Consider the following 14,963-nt stretch of genomic DNA (forward strand, 5'->3'; position numbering starts at 1 on the left):
GACTCCACCAGGGGGCAGTACAGAATATACCTCCATATAGTGCACACAGGACTCCACCAGGGGGCAGTACAGAATATACCTCCATATAGAGCACACAGGACACCACCAGGGGACACTACAGAATATACCTTCATATAGTGCACACAGGACTCCACCAGGGGACAGTACAGAATATACCTCCATATAGAGCACACAGGACTCCACCAGGGGGTAGTACAGAATATACCTCCATATAGTGCACACAGGACTCCGCCAGGGGACAGTACAGAATATACCTTCATATAGTGCACACAGGACTCCTCCAGGGGACAGTACAGAATATACCTCCCTATAGAGCACACAGGACTCCACCAGGGGACAGTACAGAATATACCTCCCTATAGAGCACACAGGACTCCACCAGGGGACAGTACAGAATATACCTCCATATAGAGCACACAGGACTCCACCAGGGGGCAGTACAGAGTATACCTTCATATAGAGCACACAGGACTCCACCAGAGGACAGTACAGAATATACCTCCATATAGAGCACACAGGACTCCACCAGAGGACAGTACAGAATATACCTCCATCTAGAGCACACAGGACTCCACCAGGGGGCAGTACAGAATATACCTGCATATAGTGCACACAGAATTCTTCCAGGGGGCAGTACAGAATATACCTCCATATAGAGCACACAGGACTCCACCAGGGGGCAGTGCAGAATATACCTCCATATAGTGCACACAGGACTCCTCCAGGGGGCAGTACAGCTTCTTCAATTACTACATAGTACCCTTTCTTGTTATGCACAGCACTGTCCCTAATTACATGGTGACCTCTCTGGTTATGTACAGCTCTGTCCCTTACTAGATAGTGCCCTCTCTGTTATGTACAGCGCCGTACCTTATTACATAGTACCCTTTCTTGGTATGTACAGAATCGTCCCTTATTACAAAGTACCAGCTTTTTTTATGTACAGTGGTGTTGCTTATTACATTGTGCTCTCTCTTGTTATTTACAGCGCTGTCGCTTATTACATTGTGCCCTCTCTTTTTATGTACAGCACTGTCCCTTATTACATAGTGCCGACTTATTGACTCCGATGTTTTGCCTGGACATCCTCCTTTTGGCTTCTGAATGGATGGATGGACTTCATTTCATATTCTTCCAGCTTTCATAGCGGTCAAATGATGCAGTTTGGCAATTTTCATGGCCAAGAGACTATCGATGAGCTGGATGATGCGGTTTCTCTTTTATTGGGAAACATTCTTCATGGGTGCTCTTCGATTCGAATCAGTGACCTTTCACTTCTGAATCAATTTAATAATGCCATCCCTTATTACATAGTGCCCCCTCTTGTTATGTGTAGCGCCATGCCTTATTACATAGTCTTCTCTCTCCTTATGTACCATATGTTTTCTTATTTTATAATGCCCTCTTTTGCTATCTACAGCACCATACTTTATTACATTATGCCCTCTCTCGTTATGTACACCACCTTCCCTTATTACACAGCACCCTTTCTTGTTATGTACAGGATCGTCCCTTATTACATTGTGATCTGTCTTGTTATGTACAGCACCATCCATTTTTAGACAGCGCCATCTCTTGTTATGTACAGGAACATCCCTTATTACATAGTGCCCTCTCTTATTATGTGTAGCACCATCCCTTATTGCATAGTGCCCTCTTGTTATGTGTAGCACTATTAACAAATTATATCATGTCTTCTTTTTTATGTATATTACCAACCTTTATTACATATTTTCGCTTATGTATAGCACAATTCTTTATTACAGTGTCCTCTTGTTATGTATAGAATCGTCCCATATTAGTGTCCTCACTTGTTATGCATATTACCACCCCTTATTACATAGTGCCCTCTCTGTTATGTACAGTGCTGTCCATTATTACATAGTGTCCTCTCTGGATGTACAGCGCCGTACTTATTGCATATTGCCCTCTGTTATGTACAGTGCTGTCCCTTATTACAGTGTCCTCTCTTGTTATATATATTACCGTTCCTTATTGTAGAAAGTAGTCTCTTGTTATGTATATTGCCATGCCTTATTACATAGTGCCCTCTCGTTATGTTCAGCGCTGTCCCTTATTACATAGAGCCCTCTCGGGTTACGTACAGTGCTGCCCCTTATTACATAGTGTCCTCTCTTGTTATAATAATAATCCTTATTTTTATATACTGCTAACATATTCCGCAGCACTTTACAGTTTGCACAGTGCAGTCTCTTGTTATGTACACTGCCGTGCCTTATTACATAGTGCCATTTTGTTATGTATTTTACTGCCCTCTTGCTATGTATATTTCTATCCCTTTTTACATAATGCCCTCTCGGTTATGTACAGTGCTGTCCCTTATTACATAGTGCCATTCTGTTATGTATTTTACTGCCCCCTTTTTATGTGTAGCACTATTAACAAATTATATAATGTCTTCTTTTGTTATGTATATTACCAACTTTTATTACATATTTTTGCTTATGTATAGCACAATTCTTTATTACAGTGTCCTCTTGTTATGTATAGAATCGTCCCATATTAGTGTCCTCACTTGTTATGTATATTACCATCCCTTATTACATAGTGCCCTCTCTGTTATGTACAGTGCTGTCCCTTATTACATAGTGTCCTCTCTGGATGTACAGCACCGTACTTATTGCATATTGCCCTCTGTTATGTACAGTGCTGTCCCTTATTACAGTGTCCTCTCTTGTTATATATATTACCGTTCCTTATTGTATAAAGTAGTCTCTTGTTATATATATTGCCATGCCTCATTACATAGTGCCCTTTTGTTATGTATATTACCATCCATTATTACATAGTGCGCTCTCGTTATGTACAGCACTATCCCTTATTACATAGAGCCCTCTCGGGTTACGTACAGTGCTGCCCCTTATTACATAGTGTCTTCTCTTGTTATAATAATCTTTATTTTTATATAGTGCTAACATATTTCGCAGCGCTTTACAGTTTGCACGGTGCAGTCTCTTGTTATGTACACTGCCGTGCCTTATTACATAGTGCCATTTTGTTATGTATTTTACTGCCCTCTTGCTATGTATATTCCTGTTCCTTATTACATAGTGCCCTCTCGGTTATGTACAGTGCTGTCCCTTATTACATAGTACCATTCTGTTATGTATTTTACTGCCCTCTTGTTATGTATATTCCTGTCTCTTATTACATAGTGCCCTCCCTGTTATGTACAGCGGGTGGCCCTTATTGCATAGTTCCCTTTCTGTTTTGTACAGTGCTGTCCCTTATTACATAGTGTCATCTATTCTGTACTAAACTGTCCCTTACTACAGTGTCCTCTATTATGTACTGCACTGTCCTTTATTACATAGTGTACCATTACATGTCTGATTCTCATTATTTTTGTTAATTATAGCGTTAGGTTTGATACAAAATGAAATGACGGACGGCTGATGGAACATGGGAAAGCTTCTTTACTAATGGAGGGAGCTCATGGTCTTTTGTTCACATGCTGTGCTATCAGTAGTCATTGTATGTCTCACACAAGAGTATTATGTATTAGAGAAGGTGTGGAGATTAACAAAAATAATCAGAATACGCTATGTAAGAGTCGGCGCTGTATATAACAAGAGAGGACATTGCAATAATGGGACGGTGTTATATATAATAAAAGCTGGAACTGTGTAATTAAGGAAGTCATTGTATATAACAAGAAAGTACACTATATACTAAGGGATGGCACTATACATAATAAGTGAGTACACTATATACTAAGGGACAGCGCTATACATAATAAGTGAGTACACTAAATACTAAAGGACGGCACTATACATAAGTGAGTACACTATATACTAAGGGATGGCGCTATACATAATAAGTGAGTAAACGATATACTAAGGGACGGTGCTATCCATAAGTGATTACACTATATACTAAAGGACGGCGCTATGCATAAGTGAGGACACAATATACTAAAGGATGGTGCTATACCTAAGTGAGTACACTATATACTAAGGGACGATGCTATAATAAGTGAGTGGACTATATACTAATGGATGGCGCTGTACATAAGAGAGTACACTATATACTAAGGGATGAAGCCATACATAATAAGTGAGTACACCCTATACTAAGGAATGGCGCTATAAGTGAGCGGACTATTTACTAAGGGATGGCACTATACATAATAAGTGACTACAATCTATTACTCCCTGTTATCAGTCATTCCTTGCTGCACTGTGGTGTAGATGGTCGGCACTCAGGCAGTATTTCCTATAGCTGCAGGGCTATGGTGACCCGCTTTCTGTCACCCTGCTGATTACATGACCCATTTCATGGAGGTGTTGTGTGTTTTTCATTCTTCCGCTGCATCATCTAAATTTTATGGGATTTCTGAGAATAAATCCTCAAAAAGGAGATTTAGAGATGGGATTATAAAGATGGTCCCGGACCCTGCTGGTGGATAACGCTCCCCTCCGCCTCTACTGTATGGGGGACTCTGTGGAGAGTGGTCTCCGCTGATCTGGGATCACTGATGTGTGAGAGCGTGCCCTATATCTCTGCACTAATGACACCCCTCATTACCGGGGATGTGGGCAGCGGTGCAGACATAGTGCGCTATATGGCATCTGTAGGGGAGGGGAATCCATGTACAGGGGAATGAGACGACTTGAACTCTATAGCGCCACCTGTTGGAAGTAGCGATCCTACACGTCACAATCACCTCTTTACCGAGTCTTGTAATACGACTTAGGATAATAGCCAAATCAGAATCTCAATGTGCAGACACCGTGTTTGGCGCTATCGTCCCTCATCAGTGCAAAACTCGTGGAATCTCGGCACCGCGTACAGATGTGAGGTCACCAGATAGCAATGATGGAGGCGACGGGCGGTCACCAGATAGCGATGCTGGAGGCGACGGGCGGTCACCAGATAGCGATGATGGAGGGGATGGGCGGTCACAGATAGCGATGCTGGAGGCGACGGGCGGTCACCAGATAGCGATGCTGGAGGCGACGGGCAGTCACCAGATAGCAATGATGGAGGCGACGGGCAGTCACAAGATAGCGATGATGGAGGTGACGGGCGGTCACCAGATACTGATGATGAAGGAGATGGGCGGTCACCAGATACTGATGATGGAGGGGACAGGCGGTCACCAGATACTGATAATGGAGGGGATGGGCGGTCACCAGATACTGATAATGGAGGGGACGGGCGGTCACCAGATACTGATGATGGAGGAGATGGGCGGTCACCAGATACTGATGATGGAGGGGACGGGCAGTCACCAGATAGCGATGATGGAGATGACGGGTGTTATGAACTGGTGATTCAGAAACACAATAGACCTGGTTGTTAAGAGCACACAAGTGACCTGATAGTTACAAATAACATAGGACAAGCTCTGAGACGTGGGAACTCTGCTGACCGCAATCCCTAATCCTATCATACCACACTAAAGGTAGCCGTGGAGCGCTCCTGACAAAACCTAGGCGCCTCGGCACAGCCTGAGAAACTAGCTAGCCTGAAGATAGAAAAATAAGCCTACCTTGCCTCAGAGAAATTCCCCAAAGGAAAAGGCAGCCCCCCACATATAATGACTGTGAGTTAAGATGAAAATACAAACACAGAGATGAAATAGATTTTAGCAAAGTGAGGCCCGACTTACTAAATAGACCGAGGATAGGAAAGATAGCTTTGCGGTCAGCACAAAAACCTACAAACAACCACGCAGAGGGGGCAAAAAGACCCTCTGCACCGACTAACGGTACGGAGGTGCTCCCTCTGCGTCTCAGAGCTTCCAGCAAGCAAGAAAAACCAATATAGCAAGCTGGACAGAAAAAATAGCAAACAAATGTAACACAAGCAGAACTTAGCTTATGCAGGGCAGACAGGCCACAAGAACGATCCAGGAGAGAGCACGACCAATACTGGAACATTGCCTGGAGGCCAGGAACAAAGAACTAGGTGGAGTTAAATAGAGCAGCACCTAACGACTTAACCTCGTCACCTGAGAAAGGAAACTCAGAAGCCGCAGCCCCACTCACATCCACCAGAGGAAGCTCATAGACAGAACCAGCCGAAGTACCACTCATGACCACAGGAGGGAGCTTGACCACAGAATTCACAACAGTACCCCCCCCTTGAGGAGGGGTCACCGAACCCTCACCAGAGCCCCCAGGCCGACCAGGATGAGCCAAATGAAAGGCACGAACCAGATCGGCGGCATGAACATCAGAGGCAAAGACCCAGGAATTATCTTCCTGACCATAACCCTTCCACTTAACCAGGTACTGAAGTATCCGTCTCGAAATACGAGAATCCAAAATCTTCTCCACTATATACTCCAACTCCCCCTCAACCAACACCGGGGCAGGAGGATCAACGGATGGAACCACAGGTGTCACGTATCTCCGCAACAATGACCTATGGAATACGTTATGGATGGAAAAAGAAGCTGGAAGGGTCAAACGAAAAGACACAGGATTAAGAACCTCAGAAATCCTATACGGACCAATGAAACGAGGCTTAAACTTAGGAGAGGAAACTTTCATAGGAATATAACGAGATGACAACCAAACCAAATCCCCAACACGAAGTCGGGGACCCACACAGCGCCTGCGGTTAGCGAAACGTTGAGCCTTCTCCTGAGACAATGTCAAATTGTCCACCACATGAGTCCAAATCTGCTGCAATCTATCCACCACAGTATCCACACCAGGACAGTCAGAAGACTCAACCTGCCCTGAAGAGAAACGAGGATGGAAACCAGAATTGCAGAAAAACGGCGAAACCAAAGTAGCCGAGCTGGCCCGATTATTAAGGGCGAACTCAGCCAAAGGCAAAAAGGACACCCAATCATCCTGATCGGCAAAAACAAAACATCTCAGATATGTTTCCAAGGTCTGATTGGTTCGTTCAGTCTGGCCATTTGTCTGAGGATGGAAAGCCGAGGAAAAAGACAAATCAATGCCCATCCTAGCACAAAAGGCTCGCCAAAACCTCGAAACAAACTGGGAACCTCTGTCAGAAACGATGTTTTCCGGAATGCCATGTAAACGAACCACATGCTGGAAGAACAATGGCACCAAATCAGAGGAGGAAGGCAATTTAGATAAGGGTACCAAATGGACCATCTTAGAGAAGCGATCACAAACAACCCACATGACCGACATTTTTTGAGAGACGGGGAGATCCGAAATAAAATCCATAGAGATATGTGTCCAGGGCCTCTTTGGGACTGGCAAGGGCAAAAGCAACCCACTGGCACGAGAACAGCAGGGCTTAGCCCGAGCACAAATCCCACAGGATTGCACAAACGAACGCACATCCCGCGACAGAGACGGCCACCAAAAGGATCTAGCCACCAAATCTCTGGTACCAAAGATTCCAGGATGACCAGCCAACACCGAACAATGAACCTCAGAGATAATTCTACTCGTCCATTTATCAGGGACAAACAGTTTCTCCGCTGGGCAACGGTCAGGTCTATTAGCCTGAAATTTTTGCAGCACCCGCCGCAAATCAGGGGAGATGGCAGACAAAATTACCCCCTCTTTGAGAATACCCGCCGGCTCAGACAAACCCGGAGAGTCGGGCACAAAACTCCTAGACAGGGCATCCGCCTTCACATTTTTAGAGCCCGGAAGGTACGAAACCACAAAGTCAAAACGGGAGAAAAACAGCGACCAACGAGCCTGTCTAAGATTCAACCGTTTGGCAGACTCGAGATAAGTCAAGTTCTTGTGATCAGTCAAGACCACCACGCGATGCTTAGCTCCTTCAAGCCAATGACGCCACTCCTCGAATGCCCACTTCATGGCCAGCAACTCTCGATTGCCAACATCATAATTACGCTCAGCAGGCGAAAACTTCCTGGAAAAGAAGGCGCATGGTTTCATCACCGAGCCATCAGAACTTCTTTGCGACAAAACACCCCCTGCTCCAATCTCAGAAGCATCAACCTCGACCTGGAACGGGAGCGAAACATCTGGTTGGCACAACACAGGGGCAGAACAAAAACGACGCTTCAACTCTTGAAAAGCTTCCACAGCAGCAGAAGACCAATTGACCACATCAGCACCCTTCTTGGTTAAATCAGTCAACGGTTTAGCAATACTAGAAAAATTATTGATGAAGCGACGATAAAAATTAGCAAAACCCAGGAACTTTTGCAGACTCTTCAGAGATGTCGGCTGAGTCCAATCATAAATGGCCTGAACTTTAACAGGGTCCATCTCGATAGTAGAAGGGGAAAAAATGAAACCCAAAAATGAAACCCTCCGAACACCAAAGAGACACTTTGACCCCTTCACAAACAAAGAATTCGCACGCAGGACCTGGAACACCATTCTAACCTGCTCCACATGAGACTCCCAATCATCCGAGAAGACCAAAATATCAAACCAAACAGCTGCAGCTTGGATAAACCAAGCTGTTGCACAACTCTCAGGGTAAATAGTAGATAGCAGCCGGAAGAGTATAACCCAATAGAATTAAAACATAACTTTTACTAACACTGTTTAAAACATGGACAAAAAATACACAACACAAACACAAAAAAAGAAGGTGCTCACGCCGAAAACTGTGCTCTAATAAAAAATTGGTTTGGTCTCACCAATTGTGGACGAGGGTACCCATGCCAATAGTAGAGGGTCCCAAGGAGGGTCCAGTAGTTGTAGGATCAGACAAAGGGGATGGGGACCTTATCACTAAACCCCTGTCGTGCCCCAGCAATAACTCCTGTCCTCACAAGGACGGGCCCAAATGAACCCTACTACGGACACCCCCCACCATGTGTAGATGTAGTCAATGCCTCCCTACGCGTTTCTTCTCCAATCGCGGAGATTCATCAGGGGAGTTTCCAATGGCCAGAAGGCCCAGATAAGAACTCAGAAGTCCATAGGTAAAGTCCACTCAATGTCCATAAATCAGGGGTATACGCAGTGGCTGTATAACATCCCAGGAATAGGCAGTAACGTGTGACAGTCTGCCACCATAAGTGAGTCCCATGTCAGTGGCAACCCGTAACCTCCTTATAGGTAGCTAACAAGGACACACCCCCCCACCAGCTGGATTGATTACACAGATACTGATGATGGAGGAGACGGGCGGTCACCAGATACTGATGATGGAGGTGACGGGCGGTCACCAGATAATGATGGTGGAGGAGACGGGCGGTCACCAGATAGCGATGATGGAGGCGACGGGCGGTCATCAGATAGCGATGATGGCGGCGAAGGGAGGTCTGTTGTGAATTCTGCTTCTGGGTTCCCTCCAGTGGTGGTAGGTGGGAATGCAGTTGGCTCTGAGTCGCAGTCCTGGCCAGGTGTATCTGCTGATTGCAGTTCTGACTGGGATATTTAGGTGTGCAGGATTCATTAGTCCTTGCCAGTTGTCAATGTTTCTTGTGAAGTGTTGGATCACTTTCTGGCTTCTCCTGCTTAGCTGCCAATTCAGCAAAGATAAGTGTCTGTTTCTTTTTCTGTGGCACACAAGCTGTGTGCTTATATTCTGTGCTATTCATTTGTTTTTCTCTTATCCAGCTTAGACTGTGTCAGTGTTTTCTCAGTCTTGTTGGATTCTCTGGAGTTGCAGATATACGCTCCACATCTTTAGTTAGATGGTGGAGTTTTTGTATTTTCTGCTGTGGATTTTTTTGGTAGGATTTTTAATACTGACCGCTTAGTATCCTGTCCTATCCTTTCCTATTTAGCTAGTGTGGCCTCATTTGCTAAATCCTGTTTCCTGCCTGCGTGTGTCTTTTCCTCTACTACTCACAGTCAATATTTGTGGGGGGCTGCCTATCCTTTGGGGTTCTGCTCTGAGGCAAGATAGTATTCCTATTTCCATCTATAGGGGTATTTAGTCCTCCGGCTGTGTCGAGGTGTCTAGGTTTTGTTAGGCACACCCCACGGCTACTTCTAGTTGCGGTGATAAGATCAGGGTTTGCGGTCAGTATAGTTACCACCTACTCCAGTGAAAGTTTTCATGCTGCTCCTAGGTCACCTGGTCATAACAGTACAACTGGCCCATAATGAGTTAAATGCATCTCAGAAGAAGGGAGGAAAGGTCTTGAGCCATTTTTTTTTCTTCAGTCTATTTTGTCTTCTCCCTCTTTATCTCTGGATGGCTGAAGAGCCTTGTGCTAGCATGAATGTTCAGGAATTAGCTTCTCGTGTAGACCAGCTTGCTGCTAGGGTACAGGGTATTTCTAATTATATTGTTCAGACTCCTGTTTTAGAACCGAAGATTCCTACTCCTGGTTTGTTTTTTGGTGACAGGTCCAAATTTTTGAGTTTTAAAAACAACTGTAAACTGTTTTTTTGCTTTGAGACCTCGATCCTCTGGTGATTCCATTCAGCAGGTTAAAATCGTCATCTCCCTGCTGCGTGGCGACCGCAGGATTGGGCATTTTCCCTGGAATCTGGGAATCCGGCTTTGCTTGATGTAGACTCCTTTTTTCAGTCTTTAGGATTGTTATATGATGAACCTAATTCTGTGGATCAAGCTGAGAAGACCTTGTTGGCCCTGTCTCAGAGTCAAGAGGCGGCAGAATTGTATTGTCAGAAATTCAGAAAATGGTCGGTGTTGACTAAATGCAATAATGATGCTTTGGCGGCAATTTTCAGAAAGGGTCTTTCTGAATCCGTTAAAGATGTTATGGTGGGGTTTCCCACGCCTTCCGGTCTGAGTGATTCTATGTCTCTGGCCATTCAGATTGACCGGCGCTTGCGGGAGCGCAGAACTGTGCGCGCTGTGGCGTTATCCTCAGAGCAAATTCCTGAGCCCATGCAGTGTGATAGGATTCTGTCTAGAACGGAATGACAAGGTTTCAGACGTCAGAATAGGTTGTGTTATTATTGTGGCGACGCTTCTCATGTCATTTCTGTCTGCCCTAAGCGGACAAAGAGGATCACCAGTTCAATTACCATCAGTACTGTACAACCTAAATTATTGTTATCTGTGTCCTTGATCTGCTCATTGTCATCATTTTCTGTCATGGCGTTTGTGGATTCAGGCGCCGCCTTGAACTTAATGGACTTTTAGTTTGCCAAGCGTGGTGGTTTTCCCTTGCAGCCTTTGCAGAACCCTATTCCTTTAAGGGGCATTGATGTTACACCCTTTGCTAAAAATAAGCCCCAGTTTTGGACACAGGTGACCATGCGCATGGCGCCAGCCCATCAGGAAGATTGTCGATTTCTGGTGTTGCATAATTTGCATGATGCTATCGTGCTGGGTTTTCTGTGGTTGCAGGTACATAATCCTGTGTTGGATTGGAAGTCTATGTCTGTGGCTAGTTGGGGTTGTCAGGGGGTTCATAATGATGTTCCTTTGATGTCAATCTCTTCTTCCTCTTCTGAAATTCCAGAGCTTTTGTCTGATTTTCAGGATGTATTCGATGAGCCCAAGTCCAGTTTCCTACCACCGCACAGGGACTGCGATTGTGCTATTGACTTAATTCCAGGCTGTAAGTTTCCTAAGGGCCGACTTTTCAACCTGTCTGTGCCTGAACATACCGCCATACGGAGCTATATTGAGGAGTCTTTGGAGAAAGGGCATATTCGGCCATCTTCTTCACCGTTGGGAGCGGGGTTCTTTTTTGTTGCTAAAAAAGATGGTTCTTTGAGACCATGTATTGATTATCGCCTCTTGAATAAGATCACGGTCAAGTTTCAATACCCTTTACCTTTGCTTTCCAATTTGTTTGCTAGGATTAAGGGAGCTAGTTGGTTTACGAAGATTGACCTTCGGGGGCATATAATCTTGTTCATATTAAGCAGGGTGATGAATGGAAAACTGCGTTTAACACGCCCGAAGGCCATTTTGAATACCTTGTGATGCCATTCGGACTCTCTAATGCTCCATCTGTGTTCCAGTCCTTCATGCATGATATCTTCCGGACTTATCTTGATAAATTCTTGATTGTATATTTGGACAATATTTTGATTTTTTCCGATGATTGGGAGTCTCATGTGGAACAGGTCAGGATGGTATTTCAGATCCTTCGTGACAATGCTTTGTTTGTGAAAGGGTCTAAGTGTCTCTTTGGGGTGCAGAAGCTTTCTTTTTTGGGCTTTATTTTTTCTCCCTCGTCTATATAGATGGATCCGGTTAAGGTTCAGGCCATTCATGATTGGATTCAGCCCACATCCGTGAAGAGCCTTCAGAAATTTTTGGGTTTTGCAAATTTTTATCGCCGTTTCATTGCTAATTTTTCCAGCGTGGTTAAACCCTTGACCGATTTGACGAAGAAAGGCGATGATGTGGCGAATTGGTCCTCTGCGGCTGTCTCTGCCTTTCAGGAGCTTAAACGTTGATTTACTTCTGCTCCAGTGTTGCGCCAACCGGATGTTTCTCTTCCGTTTCATGTTGAGGTTGACGCTTCTGAGATTGGGGCAGGGGCCGTTTTGTCTCAGAGGGATCCTGTTGGTTCCTTAATGAAACTGTGTGCCTTCTTTTCCCGTAAGTTTTCGCCTGCTGAAGCAATTATGATGTCGGCAATCGGGAGTTGTTGGCTATGAAGTGGGCGTTTGAGGAGTGGCGACATTGGCTTGAGGGAGCTAAGCACCGTATTGTGGTCTTGACCGATCATAAGAATCTGATTTACCTCGAGTCTGCCAAACGGCTGAATCCTAGACAGGCTCGATGGTCCTTGTTTTTTTCCCGTTTTGATTTCGTGGTCCCGTACCTTCCGGGTTCTAAGTATATTAAGGCTGATGCCCTCTCTAGGAGTTTTTTGCCTGATTCTCCTGAGGTCTTAGAACCGGTCGGTATTCTGAAAGAAGGGGTGGTCCTTTCTGCCATTTCCCCTGATTTACGACGGGTTCTTCAGGAATTTCAGGCTGACAAACCTGACCGCTGTCCTGTGGGGAAACTGTTTGTTCCTGACAGATGGACTAGTAGAGTGATTTCTGAGGTTCACTGTTCCGTGTTGGCTGGTCATCCTGGCATTTTTGGTACCAGAGACTTGGTTGGTAGGTCCTTTTGGTGGCCTTCTTTGTCGCGTGATGTGCGTTCTTTTGGGCAGTCCTGTGGGACTTGTGCGCGGGCCAAGCCTTGTTGTTCCCGTGCTAGTGGGTTGCTTTTGCCATTGCCAGTCCCTGAGAGGCCCTGGACGCATATTTCTATGGATTTTATTTCTGATCTTCTGGTCTCCCAGAAGATGTCTGTTATCTGGGTTGTTTGTGACCGGTTCTCTAAGATGGTTCATTTGGTGCCTTTGCCTAAATTGCCTTCCTCTTCAGATTTGGTTCCGTTGTTTTTTCAACATGTGGTTCGTTTGCATGGTATTCCGGAGAATATTGTGTCCGACAGAGGTTCCCAGTTTGTTTCTAGGTTTTGGCGGGCCTTTTGTGCTAGGCTGGGCATTGATTTGTCTTTTTCTTCTGCATTTCATCCTCAGACAAATGGCCAGACCGAGCGAACTAATCAGACTTTGGAGACTTATTTGAGATGCTTTGTGTCTGCTGATCAGGATGATCAGACAAAGGGGATGGGGACCTTATCAGACAAAGGGGATGGGGACCTTATCACTAAACCCCTGTCGTGCCCCAGCAATAACTCCTGTCCTCACAAGGACGGGCCCAAATGAACCCTACTACGGACACCCCCCACCATGTGTAGATGTAGTCAACGCCTCCCTACTATTTTCTTCTCCAATCGCGGAGATTCATCAGGGGAGTTTCCAATGGCCAGAAGGCCCAGATAAGAACTCAGAAGTCCATAGGTAAAGTCCACTCAATGTCCATAAATCAGGGGTATACGCAGTGGCTGTATAACATCCCAGGAATAGGCAGTAACGTGTGACAGTCTGCCACCATAAGTGAGTCCCATGTCAGTGGCAACCCGTAACCTCCTTATAGGTAGCTAACAAGGACACACCCCCCCACCAGCTGGATTGATTACACAGATACTGATGATGGAGGAGACGGGCGGTCACCAGATACTGATGATGGAGGTGACGGGCGGTCACCAGATGATGGTGGAGGAGACGGGCGGTCACCAGATAGCGATGATGGAGGCGACGGGCGGTCATCAGATAGCGATGATGGCGGCGAAGGGAGGTCTGTTGTGAATTCTGCTTCTGGGTTCCCTCCAGTGGTGGTAGGTGGGAATGCAGTTGGCTCTGAGTCGCAGTCCTGGCCAGGTGTATCTGCTGATTGCAGTTCTGACTGGGATATTTAGGTGTGCAGGATTCATTAGTCCTTGCCAGTTGTCAATGTTTCTTGTGAAGTGTTGGATCACTTTCTGGCTTCTCCTGCTTAGCTGCCAATTCAGCAAAGATAAGTGTCTGTTTCTTTTTCTGTGGCACACAAGCTGTGTGCTTATATTCTGTGCTATTCATTTGTTTTTCTCTTATCCAGCTTAGACTGTGTCAGTGTTTTCTCAGTCTTGTTGGATTCTCTGGAGTTGCAGATATACGCTCCACATCTTTAGTTAGATGGTGGAGTTTTTGTATTTTCTGCTGTGGATTTTTTTGGAAGGATTTTTAATACTGACCGCTTAGTATCCTGTCCTATCCTTTCCTATTTAGCTAGTGTGGCCTCATTTGCTAAATCCTGTTTCCTGCCTGCGTGTGTCTTTTCCTCTACTACTCACAGTCAATATTTGTGGGGGGCTGCCTATCCTTTGGGGTTCTGCTCTGAGGCAAGATAGTATTCCTATTTCCATCTATAGGGGTATTTAGTCCTCCGGCTGTGTCGAGGTGTCTAGGTTTTGTTAGGCACACCCCACGGCTACTTCTAGTTGCTGTGATAAGATCAGGGTTTGCGGTCAGTATAGTTACCACCTACTCCAGTGAAAGTTTTCATGCTGCTCCTAGGTCACCTGATCATAACAGTACAACTGGCCCATAATGAGTTAAATGCATCTCAGAAGAAGGGAGGAAAGGTCTTGAGCCATTTTTTTTTCTTCAGTCTATTTTGTCTTCTCCCTCTTTATCTCTGGGTGGCTGAAGAGCCTTGTGCTAGCAT

Source organism: Ranitomeya imitator, chromosome 2 (assembly GCF_032444005.1).
Source record: "Ranitomeya imitator isolate aRanImi1 chromosome 2, aRanImi1.pri, whole genome shotgun sequence".
In the NCBI taxonomy this organism is placed as follows: Eukaryota; Metazoa; Chordata; class Amphibia; order Anura; family Dendrobatidae; genus Ranitomeya; species Ranitomeya imitator.